Consider the following 10,895-nt stretch of genomic DNA (forward strand, 5'->3'; position numbering starts at 1 on the left):
CGGCAACAGACTTCCCCCGGCAGGAAGACTTGCCCACGACCTTCACAGCTTCCGTAGATGCAACTCTCTCAGTTGCCATGGAGACTGGACTTCTCTCAGCGTTCCCACACAACAAAATGGCTGGGGCATGTTCCACAGGGGGGATGCACTGGGACAACCGATCTCAGTGATCACGGGTAGGAGGAGGAGTTACGCTAAGACCAGACCATGTCATTACAGAGGAGGCAGGTTTAGTCGTTGTCTGAGGACTATCCCTGCCTCCGGGGCGGTCCTGACCGGACGGATACTAGAATCAGCAAGGGATACCCACATGACCTGAAGGTGCTGCTGTGCAATGCCAGGTCAATGATTCATAAGACCACTGCCATCCACTGCCATCATGGATGGAGGACTTGACCTGTCATGTGTAACAGAGACTTGGTTGGGTGAAGCAGATGGGCCTCTCCTTGCCGCTGCTTGTCCACCAGGTTTCTCTTATGCACAGCAACCCAGGCCTTGTGGGATGGGGAGGGGGGTTGCAGTGATTTTTAGGAAGTCACTAGTTTCCACCAGGCATCCTATTGGGAAAACCCAGTTCTCTGAGTGCATGTTCTGAAAGTTGGGCAATAGGGGCAGTACAGGATTCCTTTTGGTGTACCGACCTCCCCGCTGCACCAAGGATTCCCTGCCCAAGCTGCTTCAGGTTGTGGCGGATGTTTTCCTGGAGACACCTAGCTTGGTTGTCCTAGGGGATTTTAACATCCATGCCGACACAACCTTACAAGGGACCGATTGGGACTTTGTGGAAAGCATGGCCTCCATGGGGCTGTCCCGGAATAAGTTTGGCCCAACCCATAGCCACGGACATGCCTTAGACCTGGTGTTCACCTCTATTGATGTGGGTGATCTGACATTAAGTAAAAGTAAAACGAAAGAAGTGCCATGGTCAGATCACTTCCTGGTGCAAATGGACTTCTCCACGACCCTTCCCCTCTGCAGGGAGGTGGGACCAATTCGGATGGTCCACCCCCACCACTTAATGGATCCAAATGGTTTCCAGAGAGTGGTAGGGGATGCTTTATCCCATGTTGATGGCCTTTCAGCTGATTCCCTGGTGGCCTGTTGGAATGCGGAGTTAACCAGGGCTATCGACTGTCTGGCTCCGAAGCGCCCTCTCTGATTGCATGGAGCCCAGACAGCCCCGTGGTTTTCCACGGATCTGAGGGCGATGAAACAATCGATGAGATGGCTAAAATGTCAGTGGCGGATAACTCATTCTGAAGCTGACATGGATTAGAGCTCAATGTCAAGCCTACGAAGTGGTGGTAGCGATGGCGAAGAAGACTTTCTTCACCGCCTCTATTGCATCTGCAGAAAACAGCAGCAGGAGACTCTTTCAGGTGGTTCGCAATTTAATGGAACCACCTGCTACATTGGGGCCTAGTATGGGCCACATGATCTCCTACAATGATTTTGCAAAGTTTTTTGCAGATAAAGTTACTCAGATTTGGGAAGAGGTAGACTCCACCGTGGGAGCAGGGCTGGGGAGGGAGAGTGCAAGAGTCCTGTCTAGTCAAGTTGCATGGGATCAATTCCAATCTGTTACCTCCGAGGATGTGGACAGGCTGCTTGGACGAGTGAAACCAACCACCTGTCTCCTTGATCCTTGCCCATCCTGGCTTATAAAAGCTAGCTGGGAAGGGCTGGGTGATGGGATTCGTGGGGTGGTGAATGCTTCTCTCTGTGAGAGAAGGGAGCCTTCCCAGACCCACTGAAAGATGCGGCTATCAAACCGCTTCTTAAAAAACCATCTTTAGATGCTGCCAATTTGGCCAACTACCGCCCAGTCTCAAATCTTCCATTTTTGGGCAAGGTGATTGAGTGAGTGGTTGCTGAACAACTCCAGGCATGCCTGGAAGAAGCGGACCATTTGGATCCCTTCCAGTCGGGATTCAGGCCTCATCATGGGACTGAAACTGCCTTGGTCGCACTGGTTGATGATCTCCAGCGGGCTAGGGACAAAGGTGAGAGCTGTTTCCTAGTTCTGCTGGATCTCTCAGCGGCTTTTGACACCATTGACCATAACATCCTTCTGGACCATCTAGAGGGGCTGGGAGCTGGGGGCACTGTCATACAGTGGTTCCGCTCCTTCCTCCTGGGCTGTGTTCAGAAAGTGGTGGTGGGGGATGAGTGTTCAGACCCCATGGCTCTCACTTGTGGGGTGCCTCAGGGTTCTGTCCTGTCCCCCATGCTTTTCAACATCTACATGCAGCCGCTGGGAGAGATCATCAGGGGGTTTGGGCTGGGTGTTCATCAGTATGCGGATGATACCCAGCTCTACCTCTCTTTCAAATCGAAACCAGTGAAGGCGGTGAAGGTCCTGTGTGAGTGTCTGAAGGTGGTTGGAGGATGGTTGGAGGCTAACAGATTGAGGTTGAATCCTGACAAGACAGAAGTTTTAGGGGGACAGGAGGTGGGCAGGTTTTGAGGATTCCCTGGTCCTGAATGGGGTAACTGTGCCCCTGAAGGACCAGGTGCACAGCCTGGGAGTCATTTTGGACTCACAGTTGTCCATGGAGGCACAGGTCAATTCTGTGTCCAGGACAGCTGTTCATCAGCTCCATCTGGTATGCAGGCTGAGACCTTACCTGCCCGTGGACTGTCTTGCGAGAGTCGTGCATGCTCTGGTTATCTCTCGCTTGGACTACTGCAATGTGCTCTACATGGGACAACCTTTGAAGGTGACCTACAAAGGTGAAACTACAACTAATCCAGAATGCGGCAGCTAGACTGGTGACTGGGAGCGGCTGCCAAGACCATATAACATCAGTCTTGAAAGACCTACACTGGCTCCCAGTACATTTCCGAGCACAATTCAAAGTGCTGGTGCCTTTAAAGCCCTAAACGGCCTCGGCCCAGTATACCTGAAGGAGCGTATCCACCTCCATCGTTCTGCCTGGACACTGAGGTCCAGCGCTGAGGGCCTTCTCCCTTGCTGTGAGAAGCCAAGTTATAGGGAATCAGGCAGAGGGCCTTCTTGGTGGTGGCGCCCACCCTGTGGAACGCCCTCCTGTCAGATGTCAAGGAAATAAACAACTATCTGACTTTTAGAAGACATCTGAAGGCAGCCCTGTTTAGGGAAGTTTTTAATGTTTAATAGGTTATTGTATTTTAGTGTTTTGTTGGAAGACACCCAGAGTGGCTGGGGAAACCCAGCCAGATGGGCGGGGTATAAATAATAATAATAATAATAATAATGTTCAGTACTGATATATTTTTTGCCTTCCCCCTCCCAGGAACTATGCTACATCATGACAAAGTAATGATCTGGTGGGGACTCTTGTAACAAAATGGCTGCACCCCTTTTTGCCCCCAGAAGCCTCCATCACAGTGACACTACATCACCAAGTAATGTAACATCAGAGGGGTTTTGAGGTGAGAAAAGTGTGGTCACCAATGGGGCTTCTGAGAGGAGCTCAATAGTAATGTGAAGTAATGGTTCCCCCAATTTTACCCCCTTGAAAATTGCCAGGTAGCATTCAGCACCGCTTTTCCATGTCTCCTGTGCTCAAATTTAGGTGTCAAGCTTTTTGTGGATAACCTTTGGTTCAGCCTTCTTAAAAACCACATTTTAACAGCTCTTTTTGGCTCAATAATGCTATTTGGCTCTGTCAAAACACCTTCATGTTGAACCAGATGCTAATGGGCCTACATTAGGTCAGACCCATCACATTTATTTATTATTTGATAGTTGACATTATAGTTTATAAACCACCCCAGAAAGGCCTCTGGAAGCCGTGTAGAGAACATAAAAGGGAAAGTACAATAACTATAAAACAACCAAATAAAAACAATGTTTGAACAGCAGGTGGAAAAATGTACACAGACTCAACAGCAAAAGCAAACAGCTCCCTTAAACCAAGCAATTTGAGGAGGGACAGACTAGTACTGAAGGCTCAGCAAACGAAACTAAAGCAAAGCTCAGGGCAAAGCAATGCAAAGCTAGCGCCCTGGAGAGCACACCCATGCAGCCTCTCAAGTTGGAAAATTGTATGAGCAGGTTCAAATGTTGCTTCAGCTAGAGTCCCAGAGTGATACCTGTCTGGATGGTTAGCTCTTTTAGTTAAAGGGGCTTTGCCTGCTTAAGCAACCATCAGCTTCACTGGGAAGGTGGCCCCTGTGGCTTCATTGGGACTTCTGGGCAAAAAGCCTTGGGTGATGGGAGTACAACCTCCTCACACTGGGAGATGGTAGAGAGATGGGCTCTTGGTGCAAAGGGGCGTCACTTGGGCTCATCACTGAAGCTGGTTCTTCCTCCTCCTCTGACTCTTCACTCATGTACATGGCTTCATATCCTGAATTTTGTCCTGGTTCATGATAAAAATCTTATTGATGACAAAGGATAGCTATGGTCTGAACGCATACCGAACCACACTTTCTGAAGCAAAGCATGTCTGTTTCAAGTCAATGCCTGGGAAGTCAAGTCAACCACGTGGGAAGGAACCTCATGTCCATTGCCCTGAGTTCTAATATATAAGAAGGTCAGGATATAAATGCATCATGAATCTATAACTGATGTGGCATTTGAAGTCCTACTGAAAAAATATTGCTACTCTCAATAATCTTTTGGCTTTCCTCAATATTTGTTAAAGATTTTGCTCAAAGAGATGCTTCCAAGTCTAATTTGAAATTCCACTGACAACTGCGGGAACTAGACCACCCTAGGTAAAGGTAAACAAGGTAAAGGACCCCTGGATGATTAAGTCCAGTCAAAGGTGACTATGGGGTTGTGGCGCTCATCTTGCTTCAGGCCGAGGGAGCCACCGTTTGTCCACAGAAAGCTTTCCGGGTCATATGGCCAGCAGGACTAAACCGCTTCTGGTGCACGGAGGACCATGACAAGTTCCGTTTACCTTCCTGCCAGAGTGGTACCTATTTATCTTTGACATGCTTTTGAACTGCTAGGTTGGCAGGAGCTGGCACAGAGCAACAGGAGCTCACCCCATTGTGGGGATTCGAACCGCCAACCTTCCGATCGGCAAGCCCAAGAGACTAGACCGCCCTATCCCCACCCAAAGTTATGTTAAGTTCCTAACTGAAATTAATTTGATTTTCTGCAAAGTCCCACTGAGATTTTGTTAAAAATGAGAATGCCTGCAATTCAGCTTTGAACTTCACTTTTAGCCAAATTATGTTGAAGATGCTGGTTATGTCTGAATATACTGAACACATCTGAGGGCAGCCCTGTTTAGGGAAGTTTTTAATGTTTGAAGTTTTATTCTGTTTTTAATATTCTGATGGAAGCCACCCAGAATGGCTGGGGATGCCCAGCCAGATGGGCGGGGTATACATAAATTATTATTATTATTTATTATACTGAACAAGGTCAAGAATGAATGCGTAGTGCTGCAAAAACAAAAATACAAGGGGGGAGAGCTGCAAAATGCAGAGTCTGGCCACTCAGATAACCAGTAATGAACTCATCAGTGAGTAGCATGGGGAGATGTGGGTAATTAAATGCCGCTTCTTGTTTTCGTTCCCAAATACCTGATCACAACCACATGTTCTGTGACTATGCAACTCTGCCTTTTGGGGTGGACTGTCGTTCAGTAGTAGAGCGCTTGTCTTCTGTGCAAAAGCTCCCCATTCCAGTCCCCACCATTTCCCTGTAGGAATGGGAATGTCCCCTGTCAGAAACACTGGAAAGCCACTGCCCATCAATGTAAAGGTAAAGGTAAAGGTACCCCTGCCCGTACGGGCCAGTCTTGACAGACTCTAGGGTTGTGCGCCCATCTCACTCAAAGAGGCCGGGGGCCAGCGCTGTCCGGAGACACTTCTGGGTCACGTGGCCAGCGTGACATCACTGCTCTGGCAAGCCAGCGCAGCACACGGAAACGCCGTTTACCTTCCCGCTAGTACCAGGGAGTGCTTTCGAACTGCTAGGTTGGCAGGCGCTGGGACCGAACAACGAGAGCGCGCCCCGCCGCGGGGATTCGAACCGCCGACCTTTCGATCGGCAAGCCCTAGGCGCTGAGGCTTTTAACCACAGCGCCACCCGCGTCCCATGCCCATCAATGTAGACAGCAATAAACTAGACCAGGGGTCAGCAAACTTTTTCAGCAGGGGGCCGGTCCACTGTCCCTCAGACCTTGTGGGGGGGCAGACTATATTTTGAAAAAACACACACGAATGAATTCCTATGTCCCACAAATAACCCAGAGGTGCATTTTAAATAAAAGCACACATTCTACTCATGTAAAAACATGCTTATTCCTGGACCATCCGCCAGCTGGATTTAGAAGGTGATTGGGCCAGATCCAGCACCCGGGCCTTAGTTTGCCTACCCATGAACTAGACGGACCAATGGTCTGACTCTGTATAAGACAATTTTATATGTTCCATACATCACAGTACAAATTGCAGTCTAAGGTCACGCGGCAGCTAGACTGATGACTGGGAGTGGTCGCCGAGACCACATAACACTGGTCTTAAAAGGCCTACATTGGCTCCCAGTACGTTTCCAAGCACAGTTCAAAGTGTTGGTGCTTTAAAGCCCTAAACGGCAGATAGGGACCAGAATACAGTGGTACCTCAGGTTAAGTACTTAATTCGTTCTGGAGGTCCGTTCTTAACCTGAAACTGTTCTTAACCTGAAGCACCACTTTAGCTAATGGGGCCTCCCGGTGCTGCCGCACCACCAGAGCACAATTTCTGTTCTCATCCTGAAGCAAAGTACTTAACCCGAGGTAATATTTCTGGGTTAGCGGAGTCTGTAACCTGAAGCGTATGTAACCTGAGGTACCACTGTACCTGAAAGATCACCTCACCCATTATAAAGCCAATTGATCACTGTGCTCTGCAGGCGAGGGCCTCCTCCAGATCCCATCTTACCAGGGTTGCTGAAGGCTGTGTGGGGAAATGAAGATACCTCATCACTTTCCCCGTGCCAATAGCTGATGGAGTCAAAACAACCCCCATTTCAGAGAAGCTTCAGAAATGAAGAGTGTTTGGCATTTTGGCTGCCATTTATCTTCAGCATCCGTCTCAAATGCCATGGGGGTGGGGCAATCCTAATTTTCCCAGCTGAGCCAGGCACAGTTAGCAGCAGCAGCAGACCGACCATCTCATTACCTCCCAGGCACCTGGCAGTGTGCAACCTGGGAGCTGTTTCTGTTAAAGGACCCTTGGGTGTGAAAGTGATGGTCAGCAGAACTTCCCCCACCATCACTAATGGGAAATGACTTGGCTTGCCTTTCATTGCGGAGTTGATCGGCAACTACAGTTGCCAGAGGATTTTATCGTGAATGAGGGCAGTGACAGATGAAGTCCCCAGAAGAAGAAGGAAAGCCCTTTGTAACTTTTTCTTCTGCCATCTCCCAGAGCCTGGTGGGGAATCCTTGGGAAAAGGAGCCCCTCCCTTCTTTAGTAGACCCCAACACACGCTTGGATCAAAGAAAATTACCCCCCCCCCCAAGTGGGGATTGCAAAGCAAGTGCTATAAAAGGTACTTAACTCCCGGATGTCACTGAATCTAGGGATTTAGAGAGAGACTCATGCCACGTGGCCAGAGGCAGTTTTAAGGTAGCACAATTGGTTCAGCCACACTGAGTGCTGTACTGCAGGGGGTGCCACCACAATGCTGTAGAATGGAGGTGCCCCCACCCGGAATTTTAGCATCACACTGGGCACCACTCAGATCTGAGAGCCCAAAGTCTGCCACTAACAGGGCATTAGACTTCCTAGGACAGGGATAGTCCGTGCAGTATCCTCCAAGTTTCTAACCTCTTTGACCTCCATGATGGCAGAGAGGGTACCACATTAGAAATCAATGGCCACCGCCTGAATTCCAAGAGGGGATTATATGGACCTTTAGTGCTCACGTGAAATAACCTGGCTTCCATTCCCTAACCTGGCATAGACACCTATGGATATATTCTATATAGACATTTATGGATATATTCCTGAAGACTGGGGACTAACAATCATTGTGCAAAATGCAAAACAACAACAACAAAAGATTCTGCCAACTATAGTCTTATCAACATAATAAGTAAATCGTACACAAGACACTTGCAGTGGAAATTCCAATACTGGCTGCAACAAGAAAACATTCTTGCAGATGAGCAAGCGGGATTCTGAGAGGGTCGTTCGACCATCGACCAATGTTTAGTTCTCCAACATCTAACAGAGAAGTACTCATCTAGTAAAACTGCTTCTCTTTCTGTGGCCTTTATTGACTTCAGAGGAGCTTTTGACTCTATTTCCAGAACAAAGCTATGGGAAAAAGTGGAGACCTCCACACTAGATAGACGCCTGCTATACCTAATACACATGTTACACGAAGGGACCTCATTAAAAGTGTGTTGTACCTCCCAAGGCCACTTACCCAATGCAATAGAAACCGAGAAAGGAGTCAAACAAGGATGCATACTGGCCCCATCCTTGTTCAATTATTATATAAATGATATGATCCCTTATTTTCCGCAATATAAATTTCCATCCTCCAAAACTTACAGGAAATCCTATTTTGGTGCCGCTTTACACAGACGACACTTCAATCCTCTCTAGAACACTGATTGGCCTTAAAACAGCCATGAAAACACTCGCTGCATATTGTAAAGAGAGCCAATTGGATCTCAACTGCCAAAACCCCCCAAATCATGGTCTTTGCCAAGAGGCCCAAATCATGTGTATGGTAAGTACATCGACGGACATAAGATTGAGCAGGTCACCCGTTTTAAATACCTGGGTATAGCCCTTCACTCACCAGGAAGCTGGATGTTGTTGGGCTTTTTAAGTCAAGATTTCAACAGCCATCAAAAATTTAAAATTCTAGGTGTAAAAGACCTCATTAAAAAACCTAACATTGAAATATTAATTTCTAATCTTTACAATAAACTCATAAAACATGACAGTTTGTCCTAATATTACAGAAGGGCAGCCAGGTTTAAGTTTCCTTAGTAGGTCTATGGCTGAGGTACAATTTGAACCTGGAATTCTTGATTTCATAGAATCATATAATTTGCAGAGTTGGAAAGAACCCTGTGTCACTTGTCCAACCCCCTGAATGCAGGATTCAGAGCTAAAGAATCCCATGCAATCTGTGTTTGAAAATCTCCAATGAAGGAGAGTCCACCACTTTCCAAGAGAGCTGGTTCCACTGTCAAACAGCTTTTACCAACTAAAACTTATTTCAAATGTTTTGTTGGAATCTCCTTTCTTGTAATTTGTATCTGTTGGTTCAGGTCCTACTTTCTGGATCAGCAGAAAACAAGATCCTTTCATCTTTTCAATCTTCTCTTCTCCAGGCTCAGCATACTGAATTCTTCTAACCATTCATCATAATGCTCAATTACCCCACACTTTATCATTTTGATCTCCCTCCTCTGCAACATTCTTCTTAAACTGTGGTGCCCATGACTGGACATAGTCCCTGAACATGGGGACTGAAACAAGCCAGAATAGAGAGGTAATATGACTTGATCTGGACACTAGACTTCTGTTGATGCAGCCCAGTATAGCATTAGCTTTTTTGCAGCTGCATCACACTGTTGACTCATGTTCAGCTTGTGCTCCACCAAGACCCCTAGATCCTTTTCACATATGCTACTAGTAAGACAGGTGTCTCCCATATTATATTTGTGCATCAGGTTCTTCCTGCACAAGAGCAGAACCTTACATTTGTTCCTATTGAAATTCATTTTGTTAGTTTGGGCCCAAGGTCTCCAATCTGTTAAGATCATTTTGAATTCTGATTCTGTCTTCTGCCATATTAGCTACCCCTTCCAGTTTGGTGTCATCTGCAAATTTGATGAGCATTCCCTCAATTCCTTCATCTAAGTAATTTATAAAGATGTCGAACAAGATATGTAGTTGAGAACTCAGTCTCTTGACCTCAGGATTTCACCAGGCCCCAAAAATCCCCTGCTATATTTTTTGCTTCTTTGGCCCAACTTTTGGCCCGAATCCCTTCCATGAGTTGAGTTCAGAAGCCATCAATATCCCTTGCTGCAGCGTCACAAACTGCATAATTGAATTGCGAAATGATGTATGCCAGGAACTGTTACAAGTCTACAAATAATCTATAGCCCCTTTCCACAGATGGTAGCAACATTGATTTCCCATTCTCCTCGGGGGGAGAGGGGAGGAAACTAGACATGCCATAAAAACCATTTGAAAATGTTCCCCTTCTCCTTAAATAAGGAATATGTCAAATCTATTCATCTGACTGAAACTCATGCGGCATGAGTGAATGCAATAGATCAAGGCCCATGGCAGAGGAACCTAACTTTAAGCCTTGACTTGAGGCTGGAATGAGACTTGTTTTAAAAATTCTAGTCGTCCACCCTTGACAATATTGGAAGAATAATGAGAAAGGATACAATTTAGGGTCCCTTTTGCATACACAGGGAATCAGACCCTGAAGGGTTATGGGGAGGGGGGAGGAGCAGCTGTTCTCAGTGGCTGCTCCACTATCCCACCCCAAATTATGAAATTCTTCCCACCAAAGAGCCACCAAAGTCCAGATTTGAGTAACTGGTTTTTCAGAGTCTGACCTATGAGGATGAAGTAGAACAGGGGTCGGCAAGGCTTACCGGGCATGGGCCGGATCACTCTATGGGATCCTCTGTGGTCCAGGCCAGTGCATCTGTGCATGTCCGCGGCACTGGAAGTCGCTTCTGTGCATGGCCAGATACCAAAAATTGCACCTGCATAGAAGCAATTTTTGGCATCTGGGCATGCGCAGAAGTGATTTCCGGTGCCACGGAAGACAGTCCTCACACCGTGCTGGGCTGCTTTAGTGCAGCACGTGGGGACTCGCCGAGTGGGTGGCTTGGTTCAGGGGCGGCTTGTGGGCTGGTTAAATGGCCTCCGTGGGCCACTGGGCCTTAGGTTGCCGACCCCTGAAGTAGAGG

The sequence above is a fragment of the Podarcis tiliguerta genome (assembly GCF_965153285.1).
Source record: "Podarcis tiliguerta genome assembly, chromosome: 14".
NCBI classification, from domain to species: Eukaryota; Metazoa; Chordata; class Lepidosauria; order Squamata; family Lacertidae; genus Podarcis; species Podarcis tiliguerta.